At 46.3% G+C, this 12,496-nt stretch overlaps 1 protein-coding gene across 7 annotated transcripts in view; it reads right to left on the bottom strand.

The window, feature by feature from the left end:
* The window catches only part of PDZD2 (PDZ domain containing 2), a 257,816-nt gene that overhangs the window by 106,151 nt on the left and 139,169 nt on the right, over positions 1-12,496 (bottom strand). The gene's annotated exons all lie outside the window — the stretch shown is intronic.

Raw genomic sequence — 12,496 nt, 5'->3', positions numbered from 1 at the left:
GTAGCTACAAAAACTAAATAGAATCCCACGTCCAAAAGGAAGATATCACTGGATACCAGATGCTGGAGACAGACGATAATAGGAAGGTCTTGATAATATCATAAACTTTCTAGAGGCAACTAGAAACTCTATGATAATACACAGCTATAGGGTTTTGCAGCAACACCATACTGCAAAGAAGTGGGTAATCAGCAGACTGAAAAATCAAGGATATTGCAGGCTAACCAGCCTCATATAAGGAACATGCTGAAGTTTAGATTATGCATGCAGGGGTTAATACCACAGAGTAAGCTGTCCTGCCAAGCTTAGCTATGTCCAGTTCTCCTCACCTTGGGAGAAACTAGGTAATCTAGACTTTATTCTTCTCTAGTTTATATGTGAGCTTTGGTGTGTGTGTGAGCAGCTCTGAGCTGCTCCTTCCAGCCACATGGCTCTCACAAGCCATTCTTGAGTTCCTATACCAATAATTTAGGAACTGTCACCACTTTGTGACTAAGCTACTTTCTAAAGCACATGAACCTGACCTTTGGAGAGTTTGTAAGTAAATCACTTTTTAACTTACCAAAAGTGTGGTCCTTTTCCTATGCTTGGTGAAGAGGGAAACTTTTTAAGGGGTCATTTTGGAACTCACTTGGGGGAGGCATAATTTGAAAGTGTATCAGAGCCTGTATTTCCACCCTTTATTTTACTGCATATTTTGTGATTTTAAATATCTGCTGGGCTTCTCTCACCAAAGAGTGATTGCCCCAAACCAGGATTTTGGCATCTAGGGAATTATTTTTTCTCTTTATATATATATTTTTGCACCTACAAATATTAGGATAGATTTACAAGTGCTCCTAATAGCAATGTCTTCTGTTGGTGAAGTATACTTTCCTCCAAAATTTTTATTCTTCTCCCTTATTATACGCACAAATCTACTCAATTTGCAACAGTGGAAGAATACTAATCATTCCACCAAGTATTAAGTGGATTGTGTTTCATTGCAGCCACGATTTTCTGATTTCTATGGCAATTTCTCCTTGTGCAAATATTTACATACCCTGGGCTTTGCCTATCATGGCCCTAATCAATCAAGTGTTTTCTTAATTAAGTCTGCCAGACCAAAGTGAGAGCGGCTTTTATGAAATGGGCATTTGCTCTTAAGAACAAACCATCATCTTATTTCCACTACGGCAACATCAAACAACCCACTGAAACACTTTCTGTCCCTTTAATTTATGTTTGGATTTGGTCAGGCTCCTTATCCCATCACTAGTCCCACAGAGCAATTCAAGCCTGGGTTTTCTTCCATTTCCTCTTAACTAGTTTTGTAAACAATGTTTCTGTGGGTTGGAAGCTGTTGGATTTTATTTTTAAAAAACTCCCAAAGCTGTTGCGTTCATATGAATTGAGAATGAATCAGTTGTTGGCTACTTTAATCACATGCTGGCATCAACGAAGCTTCACAGAAGACAAAAGCCAATGAATGAACTACCTCCTTTTCTGACTTGCCGAGTCAGCCATGCCTTGATATGGGGTGGAACAAAGCTCCAAACAGAATAATCCAGTATGTTAACACCTCAACGTGCTGGAGAGTGTGCATGCCTAAGTTACAGTAGACTATTGGGGCCTTTCTATGCTACAGTGGTACCTCGGTTTTCGAACATCTCCATTGATGAACGTTTCGGAACTTGACTGCCGTAAACCTGGAAGTAAATGCTTCTGTTTCTGAATGTGCCTCGGAAGTCGAACGGCTTCTGCTGAGTGTATATATTATTTTTCTCAATTTTCTCTATTAAATTCGCAGACTGCCCTTTGCGTCTCAGTTTTCAAACATTTTGGAACTCGAACGGTCTTCCAGAATGGATTATGTTCAAAAACCAAGGTACCACTATACTTTCATTTTAACACCTAGCCTCACTCAGTGCCACTCAGGTGTGTAGCATAATCTATCTATGGCGCCTTAAACACCTTTGTGGGGTTTACCTCTAGCCTACAGAGCCAGGAAAAAGCCAAAGATGGGAGGGGCAAACAAGGCATGCAGACCCGCCCCCATCCAAGGCATAAACCTGCTTGTCCCTAGCAAGGTGTGTCACAGACCTTTGTGGGACCCTTTCCATAGGCTGGCCACCCATGACTTACCTTATTTTATTGGCTCACTGAGCAGATGCACCGCAACAGTTCCAATATGGTTACATTGCCCTAAGTGACAATGACAGTTCTGCTCAGAAGACCACATTGCGATAACCAGTAAGTACACCCGAGGGACTAAAAATATACAGGCACAATGAAATACACGGGAAATATTTTATTTTTATTTTTATTGCGAACTGGGCTATGATTGTCACATCTCTTCAAATCAAATGTTTGTCCTAGTAACAACAGCCCACATTCCCAGGCAGCAGCGGCTGCTTCAGACTGCTGGCTTTTCTAAAACATGGGCTTCATCTGCCTGTGTGTTTCATCAGCTACCTAAAGTGGTCAGATAGAGGTCACTAATTAGTCAGAGTTCTTAAGCTTAAAAGCCCTGGGTTATGACATCTATAATCTTGACAAAACACGCTGACACACAGCTCTAGTCCAGCCTGCAAGGCCTTGACACCAGCACAATCTAGGTCTCTGCAACAGCAGCACAGAAGGGCCCTTGTGCATTGTTAAAAATTAAAACTCGCTTGCATTTTTAAAGTGGCAAGGATGTGGTAGCCTCAAAGTCCTTTCACTACACTTGCAACTCCTGCCTCATCTGAAGAGACTTCTTATCATACGACTGCTACACCAAAGATGATCTGTTCGAGGCCAAGGTGGGCCTGCGAGGAACAATGGGAGAATCTGTCAATTTTGCTTCTCACAGTTTTTATTTTTCCCAATGTTAAATTCAGTTCTCCTCATTTTTTAAAAAAAAGTCCTCGTGTAGATTCATCGGTAAATTTCTCCTGATACACATAATTTTTGTATGCAATTTTTTCCTCCATGTTCTGCTTACGGAATTCTTAGGGCCATTTCCTTGGTCCCTGATGGAAGCAGAATACAAAACTAGGTGGGTTTCCTGGTCAGATCCAGCAGGTTCTCCCCACCCACCCCAAAATCAGGTCTGAATGCCTGCCTTCTTCTGTTCTGATCCCTCTTACTCAGGGGATGGCAGAAGGCATATCTGGATATGCTTTGCAGTAGACCAACAAGGATTCCTGATGGCTAATTGTTCAACAAAAACGACTCCTTCCCCACCCTAAATTATACTGCTGAAATGAAAAAAAAAACTTAGGCAGTGATGAGAAAACTGTGGCTTTTCAGATGTTGCTGGACTCCATTTCCCATCATCCCCAGTCAGCATGGCCAATTGTCAGGGATGATGGGAAATGTGGTCTGATAACTTCTCGAACTCCACAGGCTCCCCATTCTTGGCTTGGGTAGGGGAGTGGAATTGTGATTGCAGACCAGTGTGGAAACCCCCTGCCCTAACGAACTTTGGCCTCAAATATCTGAAAGACCTCTTTCTTCCCTACAGACCCTCTCAGGTGTTAAGATCAGCAGATGGGGCCATCTTGGTAGTTCTACCACCCTCAGAAGCTCAGGGTGGCAGTGGCCTAGGAGAGGACATTCTCTCTGGCAGTCCCACAGTTTCCATCAGCTGCTGAAGGTGCACCTCTTAACCCTTGCCTTTGACAAATGAGATGCATATTTTTAGGACACACCATACTCTCGTGATAGTAATTTATTTTAAACTGTTTTTAATGATGTGTTAAAATTTGTTGCAATCTGCGTCAGGACCTGAGGGTAAGGTGAAAGGCAGGTAATAAATTAAAATAGTAATAATTAATAGCTGCCTACATGGCGCTGCTAGGGCACTCTAAGAAACAAAATAACCAGAGCAGTTTTGAAATTAGAGGTGAGTGCAGTTTTGAAAGGTTCAGTCCACTCACTTGATCCAAAATGAAATCTGATTGTATCCAAACATAGACAAAGACTGTGTCTGGCACTCTATCTCAAGAACGCTCGCGAAAAATTAGGTTTAAATCAATGCAGTTTTGAAAGCCGTCATTTGCCATCTTGATTCAAAGTAGTGTCAGGTTGTCTCCAAACATAGATGAAGACCTGCTCCTTGATCTCAGGAACCATCAGGACTTCCCTGTTTTCATCAGAGAAATGTTGGAAGGTATGGTTGTTGTTGTTTAGTTGTTTAGTCGTGTTCGACTCTCTGTGACCCCATGGACCAGAGCATGCCAGGCACTCCTGTCTTCCACTGCCTCCCGTAGTTTGGTCAGAGTCATGTTGGTGGCTTCAAGAACACTGTCCAACCATCTTGTCCTCTGTCGTCCCCTTCTCCTTGTGCCCTCAATCTTTCCCAACATCAGGGTCTTTTCCAGGGAGTCTTCTCTTCTCATGAGGTGGCCAAAGTATTGGAGCCTCAGCTTCACGATCTGTCCTTCCAGTGAGCACTCAGGGCTGATTTCCTTCAGAATGGATAGGTTTGATCTTCTTGCAGTCCATGGGACTCTCAAGAGTCTCCTCCAGCACCATAATTCAAAAGCATCAATTCTTCGGCGATCAGCCTTCTTTATGGTCCAGCTCTCACTTCCATACACCACTATTGGGAAAACCATAGCTTTAACTATACGGAAAGTATGGTAGAATGTCCTTATTTTCACAGGAGAAATCTCGGGAGGGTGTGTCATGGTTGTGGTTAAAAGGTATAAAAATGCATAGCAAACGGACAAACAACTTTCCAAAGTATGCGGAAGATTATTACAGAGCATTTAAAGAAGACGAGGGAGGAGTTTCTAACCACCGTACCTCATGAGCATGAGCAAACGAAGGATATTTTGAACCTAACAGTCATAAGTATGAAGTGATCCTATGTGATTTTGAAGTAGGCCTCATGGGGTTTTGTGCCATTTGAGATCAACATTAGCCTCAGCCTCTTTCATCAGATTCAGCTCTCATGAAGTAAGCTCTTGCCATGATAGCTCACGCCACTCATAAACCACAGCACTTTTTGTCTGTTTGAATTATACAGTTCTCGCTTAAGGGCTGTACAACCAAATCCCAAGCACAAGGCAGCAGGGGAGTGATCTGACTCACAGGTAAGATGGGGAAAGGGGTTGAATTATTCAGGCAGGAGTGTCTGGGAGCTGCACACAGAAGAACATGCCAAAGCAAATAGTGTGCTAATCCCCAAGGATGCATGCTTCCTTTAAGATGAGAGGTTCTGGCAAATTCCTACATGGAAATAGGAATCTGCTTATAGGTCTTGCATCATGTGCAAATGAGATCTTAAAGGTGCGAGGTAAGCAAAGAGGAATAATAAAAAAATCTAAGCAAGGCAAGGCCTAACTAAGAAATGTCTTCCCTACACAGCTTTTATTCTGTGCCACGGCGCACCAGTAAAAATGACCTTATTTTGTGATTTCGGGTTTGAAGTGCATTAGAATTGATTTGAGAGCACTAAAGCATACTGAAGTGCATTTTGTGGTTATGTCTTGCTGTTTTTAATTTCTTTCGCTGCAAGGAGACGTTTGGTAAAGGAAAGGGCTAAGATTGGAAGGACGGAAAGAGATTTTCATGAAAACCTTCGTCAGCCTCAGCAGACAAATATTCAGCTTTTTCCTTTGCCCAGAGTAGGTTTTGTTGGCCCTCAGTGATGCCATCACATTCATTATGTCAGTGTTTCTCAACCTTTTTTGGGCCACGGCACACTTGTTCCGTGAAAAAAATCACGAGGCACACCACCTCCATAAGACATACCTCCATGCCCTGTAGAGCGAGACCACCGAGCGCCCCAGCCAGCCAGAGGGGCCTGGAACCGGCTGCTGTTGCTGCTGCTGTAGCAGCAGGGAGCGCGCGGAGCGCCCTGCAGTGCCTGGCCTCTTTTCTTTTCTTTTTTGCTGCCCAAGGCCGGCGGCTGCAGAGCGGAGCGCTTCGGAGCGCCCTGCAGCACCTGCCCTCTTCTTCTTCTTCTTTTTTTTGGGGGGGGGCTGCCCAAGGCCGGTGGCTGCAGAGCGGAGCGCTCCAAAGTGCCGAGCGCTCGGAGAGCCCTGCAGCACCTGGCCTCTTCTCTCTCTTTTTTGGGGGGGGGCTGCCCGAGGCCTGCCGCCTCGGTGCCTGGAACCGGCGGCTGCAGAGCGGAGCGCTCCGAAACGGCGAGCGCTCGGAGCGCCCTGCAGCGCCTGGCCTCTTTTCTTTTCTTTTTTGCTGCCCAAGGCCGGCGGCTGCAGAGCGGAGCGCTCCGAAGCACTGAACGCTCGGAGCGCCCTGCAGCGCCTGGCCTCTTCTTCTTCTTTGGGGGGGGGCTGCCCAAGGCCGGCGGCTGCAGAGCGGAGCGCTCCAAAGTGCCGAGCGCTCGGAGAGCCCTGCAGCACCTGGCCTCTTCTCTCTCTTTTTTGGGGGGGGGGCTGCCCGAGGCCTGCCGCCTCGGTGCCTGGAACCGGCGGCTGCAGAGCGGAGCACTCCGAAACGGCGAGCGCTCGGAGCGCCCTGCAGTGCCTGGCCTCTTTTCTTTTCTTTTTTGCTGCCCAAGGCCGGCGGCTGCAGAGCGGAGCGCTCCGAAGCACTGAACGCTCGGAGCGCCCTGCAGCGCCTGGCCTCTTCTTCTTCTTTTGGGGGGGGGCTGCCCAAGGCCGGCGGCTGCAGAGCGGAGCGCTCCAAAGTGCCGAGCGCTTGGAGCGCCCTGCAGCGCCTGGCCTCTTCTCTCTCTTTTTTTTGGGGGGGGGGGGCTGTCCAAGGCTGGCGGCACGTGACAAGGCAGCAAATCACCCTTCTCACCGCGGCATGTCCCGGCACACCAGCCAGCGTCTGGCGGCACACTAGTGTACCGCGGAACAGCGGTTGAGAAACGCTGCATTATGAGATCCCCAACTGGCTGGAGAGGAAACCCCTAAACAGAAGGGGGGTGGTACTGAAACAGCAGAAGCAGCAAGATAAGGGTAGGGAATACAACAGCAGTGAGTCATTTTGAAAAAAGAAAAAAGTGGACATTCACAAATGCACAGTATTTTCCCCCAGGAAATATTTTGTCCTCAACCTGAAAGCACTGCTTTCAATCCCAAAACTGGGTTGGCAGTGAAGAAACTGAAACCTATATAATAATAAGAACTGGGGAGATGGGCAGTTGCCTCCATTTTACCCATGACTAATTTGGCCTGTAGAGTAGACAGCCTGGCATAATGTAAGTTTATTGGTGTCCCTTTTCTTTACCAGATCGTATTTTCCTCCATGCATGCTCTGCTCAACATCTGAGGCCTTGTTCTGGATTCCATAGTTGCTTGAGAAGTGACTACTCGGAGGAAGGCCTTTTCTGTGGTGGCTCCCATGCTGTGTAATGCTCTGTGAGGCCCTGACACTATGCTCTTTTAGGCAATTAGTTAAAACATGCCTGTCCAAAACAGCATTTGACTGAATGCTTTTCTTTCCATTGGTCGTGTTTTATGGTCCGTCGTTTGATTTAAATTTCATAATTCTTATGAAATGTGTATGAAATGGGATGGTTTTTATGTTATTATATTATTACCTTGAGTTCTACCTACCCAGCACTCTCCAACACTAAAATTTAGGAGCCTCAAGTCAATATATTCTTCGGCTAGAAAAAGAAAGAGGAAATGCCTGTATCATCACACAAGCCAGTACAGTGATATGACAAATAACCCAGTATGGCTGAGGATTAATTTTGGCTTCCCACAAAGCCTAGCTATTCATAACCAGCAGTAAAGGACTGGGATTTCACAAGTCGCTAATGTGGTAATGCACACCCTTCAACATCTTCCTGATTAAAATAGCCACGTGTGTTTGATGTGACAGAAGAAAGTAGCAAGAAGCATGAAAATCCTCTGAGTTTTTCCATTTCATATAATCAATTACATTGGAAGCATCTTTCAAAGTTCATATTTCTCTGCCAACTAGGCATCCGAATATAATATTTGCTCTTTGCTGCACTAGATCATATGCGTTGGACCACATGTGTGTACTTCGACATGTGTCTTCATACAGTTCCTATGATTCTTCTGCCTCAAAAACAGAAGAATCGTGGGAACTTGGCAGAGCATAATTTACACTGGTATGTGGTATGCACATGGACCCAAACCAGATATCGTATCATATGTGCAGTAACAGCATGCATGCACCCCATTGTATATGCACTATTCCAGACGGCCAACCATCTGAATCAGATCTTAGAATCTGTTTGTTCGGCAAGTCTGAGCCCCACAAGGCGCAAACGGCTTCTGCCGAAACGACAGTAGTCTCTCTCATCAATACGTAAAGTTGGCAGGGTGAAAAGCAGGAAAGAGACCATCTCCCACATTTCTGTTTTGTTGCTAAAGCACATGTGCAGATTGGACTCAAGTGAGAGAAAAAAAGTTGCCGTGCAGAGGACCGGTCCTTGCAATATCAGGTATTGCTCTACAGAGCCTAGTCAGCAATGCAGGATAGGAATTAAAGCCCAGGAAGCAGGTCAGATCCAGCTAATCAGGGCAATAGGGCACAGGGCCAAACAGGGAAAATAGGACAGGTACATTAGACAGGTGAGCTAATAGATGGATCTGGAAAGGTAGCAAAGAGATCTCCCAAGCCAATTCAATTAATTGCTCAGAACAAAGAAGTCATTGAGGTCAAAATGCTGCTGTTGACCTATAAAGCCCTACATGGCTTGGGACCACAGTACCCAAAGGAATGCCTCTTCCCATATGTGCCTATCCATGTCCCAGGATAACCAAGAGGAGGCCCTTCCACAAGTGCCCCCTCCATCCAAAGTATGGGGAGTGGCAGTCGGAGAGGGAGCCTTTTCAGTGGTGTCCCCCACCCCCCACCCCAAGCTGTGGAACGCTCCCAGAGCTGGCCCAGACGTTAGGCAGGGGGAGACTGCTGCTTCACGTGGCAGAAACCCCCTAGGCAGCATGCTCACAGATGCCTCACCTGCCTCCACCAGTGGCAGAGAAGTGCTTCCAGCAGCGGCACTGATTTTGAGCAAGATCATGTCCGTTTTGGGTGAGAACTCACCTCAAATCAGTGCAATCTTCCCAAAACTTTGTGACAGGTCACAAAGAAGCGGCAGAGCAGGTGGCAGCAAGAGAGGCAGGTAGGTAGTAGTGGCGGCAGCAGCAGCAGCAGGGCCAAGAAGCCCTTCCTGACACAAGATGCCCCTGAACACTTTCCCTCTTCAGAGCCTACCTGGCACCCACAATAGCATCTTTGGTACCAGCCAAAGATGTTTCTGCTCACCTGGACCTCTTAACATCTTTATTTTTCTTGTGTACTAAGCAGATGCGAGGAACCTTTGGGCTGAATGTTGCTGAACTACGACTCCCATCATCCGTAGCCACTGGACATGCTGGCTGGGACTTATATGAGTTGAAGTTCAGCAACATCCGGAGGGTCAAAGGTTTCCCATGCTCAGAGGACCAGCAACTAATAAACGTAATTCAAAAATAAACCCAGGAAGTTATCTAGGGATGTACGGTGAGCATTAAATGGTGCACCAAAGCAGATGCCATTCCCAGCTAGGATGCATAAAACAACAGGGAGCCAGAGCCTGATTCCCCAGAGATTAGGGATTCAGACCCATGGCACCAGACAAGGTGTTGCCTACTGAATATTTAGAACATGCCGTTCAAAGGTATGCTAAGACGGCGGCCTCTTTATACAGGCACTGATTTCCTGCAAGGCTAAACACAGACACATTCTTCACCAGCCAGGATTGGTCCCATTCATTGCAATGGAGGCAGCAGAGCCATTCATGTAGTCCTGTTCTGTATGCGGCTGTGCTCCCATGCACATAAATGAATAGGACGGCCTGATTACATCAAAGCTCTGTGGGGCTCTGGATCACAGTGGCATTTGATGGTCATTTGAATCATATGGTGGGGAAGGGAAGGGAGGCCCATTCCACCTTGCTGAAGATGCTGGTACCTACTTCCTTTTTATAAAAAATGTCCTGTAAAGGTAAAGGGTCCCCCTGACCGTTAGGTCCAGTCGCAGACGACTCTGGGGTTGCGGCGCTCATCTCACTTTACTGGCCGAGGGAGCCGGTGTACAGCTTCTGGGTCATGTGGCCAGCATGACTACGCCACTTCTGGCGAACCAGAGCACCACACGGAAACACCATTTACCTTCCCACCAGAGCAGTACCTACCGTATTTATCTACTTGCACTTCATGCTTTCAAACTGCTAGGTTGGCAGGAGCAGGGACTGAGCAATGGGAACTCACCCCGTCATGGGGATCTGATCGGGAAGCCCTAGGCTCTGTGGTTTAACCCATTAAATGTCCTTTACCAGGACATCAATACTATTCCTCGGACACACAATTCATGGCATCCTTAAAATTCCCTCCCGTGGATAAACCACTGTCCTTATTGGTTACAAGAAGCAGATTCTTAATTTAAAGACCCAGCTGACAGGCGTTATCGATTATGCATTAAGAAGACCACATGAGGCCATTGTCATTTCCTTCAGAGCAGTGTGCACAATTTTTGCAAGGGCTTCCATAATCTGGGCTGGTGGCACGTTTAACAACCCACAGGATGATCATCCTAGAAGCAGACAGACCTTTAAAAAGATTTCCAGGGCTTCTGCATTTGTGCCAGGCACCACCCTAGATTCCATTAAAGTTTTGGGGTACACAATGGCTGCTCAGGTGGTGGCAGACCATACCTAGTGGTTAAGACATTGGAAGGTGGATTCCCAGTCAAAAATAAACCTAGCTACTGTGCCTTTTGTTGGAAGCCAATTATTCAGAGAAGAGACCCTGAAAAACACCCTATCAGAGTCTAGGGAATAAAAGGAAAGCACTTGTGACACAGAGGTTTGACAGGAGGTATACTAGATGATACTCTCCCTACAAATTCTCCCATTCTTATAACCCACAGACCTATGCTCCACCATATAACCAAACCTTTAACCAGCCCTTTTGAGCATTCGACAACACAGAATATTCAAAGGATGCCAATGTGATCAGAAGCACTTGAGAGAGATACCGTTCTGCAATGAAAACCCTATTCCCACATATAGCTTAAAGGTAAAGGTAAAGGGACCCCTGACCATTAGGTCCAGTAGCGGATGACTCTGGGGTTGTGGCGCTCATCTCGCTTTATTGGCCAAGGGAGCCGGCATACAGCTTCCGGGACATGTGGCCAGCATGACTAAGCCACTTCTGGCGAACCAGAGCAGCACACGGAAACGCCGTTTACCTTCCCACCAGAGCAGTACCTATTTACTGTATGTACTTGCACTTTGACGTGCTTTCAAACTGCTAGGTTGGCAGGAGCAGGGACCGAGCAACGGGAGCTCACCCCGTCGCGGGGATTCGAACCGCCGACCTTCTGATTGGCAAGCCCTAGGCTCTGTGGTTTAACCCACAGCGCCTCCCTCTATGTATAGCTTAAGGAATCCAAAAGCCACCTGACATCCTAGGCCAGATCAAAGCTGAAACTCAGTCACCCAGTGTAGATATCTTGCTGGCTCCCTCAAACCACAGTTTGCAAAATTTGTAGCCAACCTTCAAGCTTGGGAACACAAGCTTGTTTCTATTCTCACACCCTTCCCTCATTTGCCTTATCCATAGTTTAGCATTGCACATGCACTAAAGCTAACCATAGTTAACACAAAACATAAGCTGCATTCTGGCATTCATTTGAACCTGTAAGCTGTAAAACTGGGGAGGAAGACAGCAATGTGTAAGGTAGCCCAGGACGCAACAGCTCCAGGTATATGGTTTGCTTTGCAGATCTTCCTGTGGTTACTGAATAGGTCTGAAAAACATTTTAAGCATGTTTGACTGAATGTATTAAGAAACCCTCCCTGTAATCAGGAATCCTGATAAGAGCCTGGCAAGACTGGGAATCCCAATAAGATCTGGAGAGCAGCCCATGCACCTGAGGAGGTTGGAGGTTAAGTTTGGGGTTTTAAAACTCAAAATTGAACTCCCTCCCTGCTTTAAAAACTTCTCCACCTTTAAAAGTATGTAAAAAGTAGCTAAAACCCAGGAGTTCCTGGGAATTCACTGCGGTAAGTTTAACAATTCAACCAGACAAAGGCAAGAACAGCTGTTTGCTGCATTTCCCCCCCCCCCTTCCCAAAATTGCTCTGTTCCTTGGCAGGGCTTGCATTGTTTTGAGGTCAGCCTCGTTCATTATATCTAAAGAAGAGATACACAGCCTGGTTCTATATGTCTTTACTGACAACTAAACCTTGCACCCTAACTCGTGTACTTAATACTGCAGCCTTCAGAAAGAGAAGCTTATTTATTTCCTGGAGACTATTGTCAATGCATCTAAGGATCTATTATATGTGCAAAAAGGGGGGGGGAGCTCAGGAGCCTGTGAAATTGTGGATATTTTTAGGTTACATGCCAAGGGTACGAGGCAAGGTACAGAATCATGCCTGCAGTCCTTGTCCACCTCTTCTGGACTGCGCCACTGCCTGCTCTACAGCTCAGTAGACTTGAGGTTGCATGCTCAGTTTGCCAACAGATTTATTATGCCTCGATTACGATGCCTAATTATTAAGACTTTTTATATTTTTTTAAAA

Source organism: Zootoca vivipara, chromosome 11 (assembly GCF_963506605.1).
Source record: "Zootoca vivipara chromosome 11, rZooViv1.1, whole genome shotgun sequence".
Classification (NCBI taxonomy): Eukaryota; Metazoa; Chordata; class Lepidosauria; order Squamata; family Lacertidae; genus Zootoca; species Zootoca vivipara.
The sequence above is the reverse complement of the archived record's forward strand: the minus strand, read 5'-3'. Positions and strand labels throughout refer to the sequence as shown.